General features: G+C 47.2%; 1 pseudogene; it reads left to right on the top strand.

Moving 5' to 3' along the window:
• Positions 1 to 5,973: 5,973 nt before the first annotated feature.
• LOC144180189 (uncharacterized) lies at positions 5,974 to 7,693 on the top strand (annotated as a pseudogene).
• Positions 7,694 to 8,734: the final 1,041 nt, after the last annotated feature.

Below are 8,734 nucleotides of genomic sequence, written 5' to 3'. Positions count from 1 at the left end.
ACTACGACGACAGTGAAGACGTCGTTTATAATGGCAGTTCTGTGTTTGCGAATGAAAAAAATCCTGGGTCATCTCCACTAACGTGAGGCGTGGATAGGGAACATGAGTGTATAATTGTATTCATGGCACATTGTGTCCGCGGAGGTGAAACCGTTGGGGGGTAGAGGCACAGAGCTTTGCTGTACGTGTCGTGTCCTTGAAGCAAGAAGCGTTCTTACGCGAGGCGTTGGAAACTAGTGTCCGGGTGTGTTCTTTTAGTACATGTTACTTTCCAGGGCGAGGCGTTTGAAGAGGAGGGTCCCGGTGTTTTTTTACGATGACTACATGATACTACGACGACAGTGAAGACGTCGTTTATAATGGCAGTTCTGTGTTTGCGAATGAAAAAAATCCTGGGTCATCTCCACTAAGGTGAGGCGTGGATAGGGAACATGCAGTGTATAATGGTATTCTTGGCACATTGTGTCCACGGAGGTGAAACCGTTGGGGGGTAGAGGCACAGAGCTTTGCTGTAAGAGTCGTGTCTTTTAAGCAAGAAGCGTTCTTACGCGAGGCGTTGGAAACTAGTGTCCGGGTGTGTTCTTTTAGTACATGTTACTTTCCAGGGCGAGGCGTTTGAAGAGGAGGGTCCCGGTGTTTTTTTACGATGACTACATGATACTACGACGACAGTGAAGACGTCGTTTATAATGGCAGTTCTGTGTTTGCGAATGAAAAAAATCCTGGGTCATCTCCACTAACGTGAGGCGTGGATAGGGAACATGAGTGTATAATTGTATTCATGGCACATTGTGTCCGCGGAGGTGAAACCGTTGGGGGGTAGAGGCACAGAGCTTTGCTGTACGTGTCGTGTCCTTGAAGCAAGAAGCGTTCTTACGCGAGGCGTTGGAAACTAGTGTCCGGGTGTGTTCTTTTAGCACATGTTACTTTCCAGGGCGAGGCGTTTGAAGAGGAGGGTCCCGGTGTTTTTTTACGATGACTACATGATACTACGACGACAGTGAAGACGTCGTTTATAATGGCAGTTCTGTGTTTGCGAATGAAAAAAATCCTGGGTCATCTCCACTAACGTGAGGCGTGGATAGGGAACATGAGTGTATAATTGTATTCATGGCACATTGTGTCCGCGGAGGTGAAACCGTTGGGGGGTAGAGGCACAGAGCTTTGCTGTACGTGTCGTGTCCTTGAAGCAAGAAGCGTTCTTACGCGAGGCGTTGGAAACTAGTGTCCGGGTGTGTTCTTTTAGTACATGTTACTTTCCAGGGCGAGGCGTTTGAAGAGGAGGGTCCCGGTGTTTTTTTACGATGACTACATGATACTACGACGACAGTGAAGACGTCGTTTATAATGGCAGTTCTGTGTTTGCGAATGAAAAAAATCCTGGGTCATCTCCACTAAGGTGAGGCGTGGATAGGGAACATGCAGTGTATAATGGTATTCTTGGCACATTGTGTCCACGGAGGTGAAACCGTTGGGGGGTAGAGGCACAGAGCTTTGCTGTAAGAGTCGTGTCTTTTAAGCAAGAAGCGTTCTTACGCGAGGCGTTGGAAACTAGTGTCCGGGTGTGTTCTTTTAGTACATGTTACTTTCCAGGGCGAGGCGTTTGAAGAGGAGGGTCCCGGTGTTTTTTTACGATGACTACATGATACTACGACGACAGTGAAGACGTCGTTTATAATGGCAGTTCTGTGTTGGCGAATGAAAAAAATCCTGGGTCATCTCCACTAACGTGAGGCGTGGATAGGGAACATGCAGTGTATAATGGTATTCTTGGCACATTGTGTCCACGGAGGTGAAACCGTTGGGGGGTAGAGGCACAGAGCTTTGCTGTAAGAGTCGTGTCTTTTAAGCAAGAAGCGTTCTTACGCGAGCCGTTGGAAACTAGTGTCCGGGTGTGTTCTTTTAGTACATGTTACTTTCCAGGGCGAGGCGTTTGAAGAGGAGGGTCCCGGTGTTTTTTTACGATGACTACATGATACTACGACGACAGTGAAGACGTCGTTTATAATGGCAGTTCTGTGTTTGCGAATGAAAAAAATCCTGGGTCATCTCCACTAAGGTGAGGCGTGGATAGGGAACATGCAGTGTATAATGGTATTCTTGGCACATTGTGTCCACGGAGGTGAAACCGTTGGGGGGTAGAGGCACAGAGCTTTGCTGTAAGAGTCGTGTCTTTTAAGCAAGAAGCGTTCTTACGCGAGGCGTTGGAAACTAGTGTCCGGGTGTGTTCTTTTAGTACATGTTACTTTCCAGGGCGAGGCGTTTGAAGACGAGTGCTCCCGGTGTTTTTTTACGATGACTACATGATACTACGACGACATGGGACGCCGAAAGCACGGGCCCCGATGTTGCTTCCGTCCTGAAAATGCCGTACCAAAACGTCCATACAAAAGCGACTTCATCAGCCTGCAGAACAGCCTTCGCTAGCTTAGCCCAGTGCGAACCTGCACCAAATTCGACTGTCGGTAAATGTGTGTGCTTTCCTGATCAGACACCTTTTTTTGGCGGCTTGTGACATGGTTATCCCACATTTAGAAGCGGAAGTCATACCCACGAAAGGTCAGCCCTGCTTTAAATGTTTTTGCAGTGTCCAATGTTTTTTTTACTTTACTTTGCACATCGCAGAAGGGCATACAGACAACCAACGAGGTTAAACTCGAACTTTTCCCTGTATCTAAGCAGCAACGCACGTTTCCATCCACCCTCCTTTCCGACCTAAATGAGTTGGCGGGGTACTTCGGACTGGATCGTTTGGCCCCAGCGATTTTTAATTAAACCGAGCTGCTGGCGCTCAACCACGCCAGGAGCAAGGTATTGCGTCTGGTATATTGAGCTGTGTTCAGTGGCTTCGGATGCAAATGGGAAGACCACCGGGTGTGCTTAAAAAGGCGGCAAAGCCACCAAATAGACCGTTTTCGAGAACACGTTCGCCCATATAAATTTAGTCTGCGCGCCAAGGCGTGTTGAGCCCCGCTCGGGACAAATGTTCCTGGCAACTAGACAGATGGTCATTAGGGCTTAGTGGAACGATTGGAGATCTTTCGTGTTGATCGCATTCCGCATGACAAATTTCTATTAAGCCATTAAAAATCGCATGACCTGTTAAAAACGAGTTAAAGTGGTTCTGGCGGATAGTCCCAAAGCGTAGAATCAGGCAGAATAACCTTTAACTGCCGACAACGCACAACTGCGTGTCACGTGCACCATTGTGTCCTGTGAAGCAGAAATATAAAGGTTGAAAACTGAATACTTTCTGGTGTAATTATAATTTTAAATTTGGTTCTTTAACCCCCACAATTAACGTCTTTATACGCTTCAGTTGTTGGATGTTTTCATCTACCTATACGGCTATATTCTTCGTAAACATGTAACGTCCAGTAGATAACCCAGCCCAGCTAAGTTAGTTCCTAACCTGAAGATGTAAATCATAAAGCATCACCAAAGCAGCCGAGATCTTCGAGTTTCGTCAGTTGTGGTACTCCCTCTATTACATCGGGCGATTGATTAAAACTGTGCATTCAAATGCGAATATTCGGTTCAGTTGCCTCGGTGTAAATAAGGGCGCACTTCACAACTCTTACCCAATGTATCCCAGAGAGTTAGTAGTTCTGCGCGATCGATAGATACCGACACTCCGTGATGTACAGCGGTTTAAAGCACGCGACCATGTTAATTATGTAGGACCGGCAGCTTTTTACAAACTTCCACAGCGACGGCCCAGACCGTGCGTTGTTTGCATGTTTTTACTAATTAGTGCTTCGGCAAACACCCCGCACAAAATACCAGCGGAGAGTCCAAAGCAGCTCATTTGTTTAACGTCTTTTCTTTCAATAACATCCAGCCTGCCGTCTTGCACCTAAACCCTGCTGGAAACGTTCTAGACACTGTTTTCACAAACCTTAACGCTGTTGTTGTCGATCAGTTCCCCGTACCTATTGTGGCCGTTGACGCGTGGCACCCTCCTTTCGGAGCCTCAGCCCACATATGCATGGCGCACGACAACAGCGTTTCAACTCCCAGACACGACTTTGCTCGTGGAGAATACACATCTCTCTACCATTCGCTCGACAACGCAGACTGGACCTCTGTATCCAACGCGCCCAGTGTGGACGTGGCCGCCCAGGAGCTAACCCAAACTGTTCATTACTTCATGGACCAACACATCCCAAAGCGGCGAATTCGCTCCTCTAAATTTCCATTCTGGTTTAGCCATGAGCTGCGAGGCGCGCTTCGAAGAAAACGTCAATTTCACCGCTTGTTTATGGCCCACAATGACCCGTCTGCTCTCGCTAGCTTCAGAGAATGGCGCTCCTTAGTGAAAAAGCTCCTTGCCCGGAATAAAAATATGTTTACGGACTACTCTGAAGCATCTCTTACCCACTCCCATCGGAAGTTTTGGCGGTACGTCAAATTCCGCACACGTCATGCACGCGAAAGCATAACCCTTCAGGATGGTGACAAGATTGTGTGTGACCCTGAAAGCGTGTGTGAACTTTTCGCACGCCAATTTTCTTCGATATACTCGACCTCTCATGACAGCGGGAGCGAACTGGATTTCGATTCTCACGGTCCTGTATTGCCAATCCCCAACGTAACCGAAAACGATGTTGTGTCCGCCATCCGCAAACTCCCATCGAAAAAGTCGGCAGGTTGTGACAGCATCCCTTTCTTGATCGTGAAGGGTTGTTGCGCTGTTTTTGCCCCTTTGCTCTGTCACATCATAGGTATGTCACTGGTTGAGCAACATTTTCCAACTGACTGGAAAATTGGTTCCATGTTCCCTTTGCACAAATCCGGAAGGGCCACAATCCCAGCAAACTATAGGCCAATCTCTCTTCTGTCTTCTTTTTCCAAAGTCTTTGAAAAGATCTTGCATCGATACCTTTTATCAGCTATGCATTCACTAATTCATTCAAACCAACACGGCTTCATGCCCGGAAGGGCGGTAGATTCAAACCTTGCCTGTTTTCTAAACGACATCGGCCCTCCAGTACTGTCTCGCCAACAGGTAGATACAGTATATTTGACTGTAGCAAGGCCTTCGACATTGTTAATCACGATCTATTACTTCGCAAATTGTCCGCATACGGTCTTTCCCTTGAGTTCTGCCAGTGGTTCGGCAGCTACTTCAAAGGCAGGTCCAATTGTGTTAGTTACGAAGGCGCTACTTCCCGGCCCTTCCCGATGACCTCAGGGGTACCTCAAGGCTCGACACTGGGCCCTCTCCTTTTTAACATTTTTGTTAATGACATACACCCCGCTATTAAGCACTGTTCGCTCTCTCAGTATGCCGATGATATAAAGCTCTATCGCACTATTTCTTCACCTTACGATCGTGTACTGCTGCAAAATGACATCAATGCAGTTTCTGCATGGTGTGACTGCAACTATGTAAAACTTAACCTCTCGAAAACCATCGTAATATCATACACTCGCAAGTCTTCCCCGCTCACTTTTACGTACTTGCTGCTCGGTGAACCTGTAAAACGCGCTACCGTAGTGCGCGATTTGGGCGTAATGATGGATGCGAAACTGCTTTTTAACGCGCATGTGAACTATCTGACCAACTCCTGTCTCCGTACGCTTGGCGCAATTTCCCGCGCGACCAGGGATTTCACCGACCGATCATGCTTTGTTTCACTGTATCGCGCTCTCATTTTGCCCAAGCTCGACTTTGCTAGTGCAATTGGAATTGTTTAAGCCGTTCGTCCTCCTTTCGACTAGAAAGGATTCAGAAGCGACGACATGGATCTGGATCTGGCGCCGACATGGACGCCAGTCGCTCATTTCTGCTTTTTGTTCAGATTGCGCAGGTTGCGCAGGCAAATTTCGGTGAATCCAGACCGATAACATGCCCACTTCTTCAAGAAAATTCAGCCCTGGATGACGCCTGTTCTGGTTATCGTGGGATCTGCAACTGCTACCCAACGCAACCAGAGTCGCCGCTGCCGAGACACTCCGATTATCTTCACTATGGCTGGCAACCCGGGACGCGGCAAGACGGTATACATCTACATAAGCTGTTGCTCCCGCCCCTCACTTTGGGATCGGGCGCCGACATGGACGCCAGTCGCTCATTGCTGCTTTTTGTTCAGATTGCCCAGGTTGCGCAGGCAAATTTTGGTGAATCCGGACCGACAACATGCCCGCTTCTTCAAGAAAATTCAGCCCTGGATGACGCCTGTTCTGTTTATCGTGGGATCTGCAACTGCTACCCAACGCAACCAGAGTCGCCGCTGCCGAGACACTCCAATTATCTTCAGTATGGCTGGCAACCCGGGACGCGGCAAGACGGTATACATCTACATAAGCTCTTGCTCCCGCCCATCACTTTGGGATCTGGCGCCGACATGGACGCCAGTCGCTCATTCCTGCTTTTTGTTCAGGTTGGTTATACTTACCTTTCTGTAAGCGGCAGACCTTTCAAAAAGTCGGTGCCAGATCCCAACTCTCGCCTGGCTATTGTCGTTTGGAGTGTTCTTGAGCTCGTCGCAAATTGTCTGTATTGTGTCACTGCTTTGCGAAAACATTTGCTGCTGTCCGATGACATAGAACAAAACCCGGGACCCCTGACAGAGGATCAACTAAGCCAAATGTTCAACGTGGTCATGACGATCCCTTCAATGCAATCAAAACAGTTGGAAATACTTGAGGAAATTCGTTCTATTCGGCAGGAACAACAAGTACTTGATAACAAGTTATGTCACCTAACTGAGAAGGTCAAGGCTGTTGAAAAGGACGTTTCGTCGGTATTACCGATGAAGGACGATGTGGCGCGGCTTGTTTCTGAAACTGCTGCTCTTTCTTCTGCGTGGACAAGGCTCGACAACTGCCAAGATGATCAAGAAAACAGGTTAAGACGGAACAACTTGATTTTTTATGGCCTTCGAGATGACGCAAACGAAACTTGGTCCGATGCAGAGGCCACTGTTATTGCGTTCTGCTCAGAACAACTAAAAGTTTAAGTTGATCCTGCCTCTATAGAAAGGGCCCACCGACTTGGCCGTTTCACTCCTACAAAACAGAGGCCCCTAATTGTGAAGTTTCTCTCCTTCAAGGGCAAACAAAAAGTGCTTACGGAGGCCGCTAAACTAAAAGGAACTGATTATGCGATAGGTGAAGACTTTTCGGCTAAGGTTAGGCAGGAAAGGCAGAAGCTGCTTCACTTTGCACGAGAATAAGGGTGGGGAATACAGACTACAGTTTAATAAACTAAAAATGGGTAAAGAAACTCTTGTTTATAACAACATAACGGATGCTGTGGTCCCATGTAGTTCATAGCCACGACATACAATTCATTCTTTGGGTAGAGGGTCTTCAGGTAGCCATGACCTTGTATGCATTTTAGTTAACTCCCGCAGCCTAAAGAATAAAACGGCCGAATTCAACTCGCTAATGGAAATTTCGAAGCCGCATATAGTTATTGGTACGGAATCCTGGCTTGACGGCACCATAAATGACGGCGAAATGTTCCCTTCCTATTATTCCGTGTACAGGAAGGATCGCAATGCCCGTTTTGGTGGCGTATTCATCCTTGTTAATGATACCATAGTAATCCAACCTAGGCACTTCGAGACAGAGTCCTGCGAAGCTGTCTGGTGCAAGGTTCTACTGAAAAATGGTGTTTCCGTGGCCGTTGCTTCCTTCTACAGACCGCCTGGGTTACGAACTCCTGAGCCTCTGTTCCAGCTGAGTAACATGTTGTTAAGCTTGCAAACAAGTTATGTAGTTCTTGGTGGAGACTTTAACTTGCCTGACGTTGAATGGCAGTCCAGCAAGCCGATACTGCGGAATACATCTCTCTTGTACTCAGCCTTCTACGAAATGATCAATGCGCATTCATTATCCCAACTCGTAGAAACACCCACTCGAATCAGTGCTAGCAGCGCGACTTTGCTCGATTTATTCTTTTGCAATGACCCTTCCCTTGTATCGTCTGTACTCACAATTCCCGGTATTAGCGATCATGATATTGTTATCGCTAACGTAACCTGCACGGTCAAGAGCCACCGGCCTACAGAACCAAGAAAAGTGTTCTCCTATGATAAAGGCAGCTACAGCTCGCTCTCGCGTGCGCTAGATGCATTTTTGCCTGAATTCCAGCAGCATAGCTTATCTCTTGCCATGAACGAACAATGGAATCTTTTTAAAACAAAGATCTTGTCCCTAACACAAACTTTCATTCCTTCACGCATTATCTCAGCTAAGCGCCGCACTGATAAGCATTGGCTCAATAAGGAACTTCGGTCTTTGATAAACAGAAAAAATTGGCTGTTTCGAAAGTATTGTAAATTGCACCAGCCGGAGCTACGGTCCAAAATAAAAAAGGTGACCAAAGCAGTGACGAAAGAAATGACCAAAGCGCATGAAACTTAGCTAAACTCCCTGGCCGAAAAACTGAAAACCAACCCTAAATTGATGTGGAAATATGTCAAGAACAAAAATAATTCTAAGGCTAGTATTCCTGACGTCATGCACGGCATAGACTACACAGGAAATACAAGGGGCAAAGCCGAAAGCTTTAACGTGTACTTCCAATCAGTGTTTAATCGGCAAACTTACCCCAATACTATGCCGCAAATTTTGAATCCGCTTGCGCCTATGCAAGAAATAGTAATATCCGAAGCCGGCATCGTGTCTCTCTTGGAAAAATTGGATGTGCACTCAGCTTCCAGCCCAGACGGGATATCAAACTTTATCCTAAAGCACTGCGCTGCGTCCATAGCCCCCTTTT

The sequence above is a fragment of the Haemaphysalis longicornis genome, unplaced genomic scaffold (genome assembly GCF_048455015.1).
Source record: "Haemaphysalis longicornis isolate Haplotype H1 unplaced genomic scaffold, Haemaphysalis longicornis Haplotype H1 scaffold_4, whole genome shotgun sequence".
In the NCBI taxonomy this organism is placed as follows: domain Eukaryota; kingdom Metazoa; phylum Arthropoda; class Arachnida; order Ixodida; family Ixodidae; genus Haemaphysalis; species Haemaphysalis longicornis.
This window is presented reverse-complemented; position numbering and strand designations above follow the sequence as displayed.